The sequence below is a fragment of the Benincasa hispida genome, chromosome 12 (genome assembly GCF_009727055.1).
Source record: "Benincasa hispida cultivar B227 chromosome 12, ASM972705v1, whole genome shotgun sequence".
Classification (NCBI taxonomy): Eukaryota; Viridiplantae; Streptophyta; class Magnoliopsida; order Cucurbitales; family Cucurbitaceae; genus Benincasa; species Benincasa hispida.
In genome coordinates this window covers 29,089,749-29,090,456 of record NC_052360.1, presented here as the reverse complement: position 1 = coordinate 29,090,456, position 708 = coordinate 29,089,749, and positions in this window count along the sequence as shown.

The following is a 708-nucleotide window of genomic DNA, read 5'->3' as shown; positions in this document are numbered from 1 at the left end:
TTGACATGAATGATCCTAAGGTTTATCTATTCAATATAGATATAAAGAATTTATGCTAACAAGTGGTATCAGAACATGAATTTCATGTTAGATTGTTAGTTTATGCATTTTCCATTGGCATTGTTGATTAAATTTTGGTTTCGGTAAAGAATTTAAAGAATTAAAAAAAATGGTTAGCTTACTATAGCAGCGTTGTAAACTCATCGACGGTAGGATGGAAATCTCGGCGGCGATCAATTTTTTCTTTGGCAATATGTGTTCTTGCAACCCGTATTCTTGTCTGTAGTATTTGACATACCCATCACGATTATGAAAGATGTGCTAGTGGTGGATTAAAGTAAATTTTTTTTGTTGATTATTTTGATTGAACGTGGTTGTCAAAATTAAGGATGTTCAGTTCAACATTCTTGACAAAAGTCCACCAATGTGATGAAATCCACTGAAAAAGAAAAAAAAGCTAAAGACCGATCGAAGAAGTTAAGTCTTTAGTTGCTGCAAGTTTTACCCATCAAGACTTTCAGTTAATGACTGACTGGAGTTGCCGTTGGACGAAGGTATCGGTCAATTACTGATTAAAGTCTTGCCGGCGGTTCTTGGTTTTAATTATCAGTTTTTTTCTTTAATTCTTAATGGATGACTTCATGAGTTCGGTTTTAAATTTGATTAATAATGGAAAAGTTAATGTTGTCGTTGTTTTTTTTTTTTTTT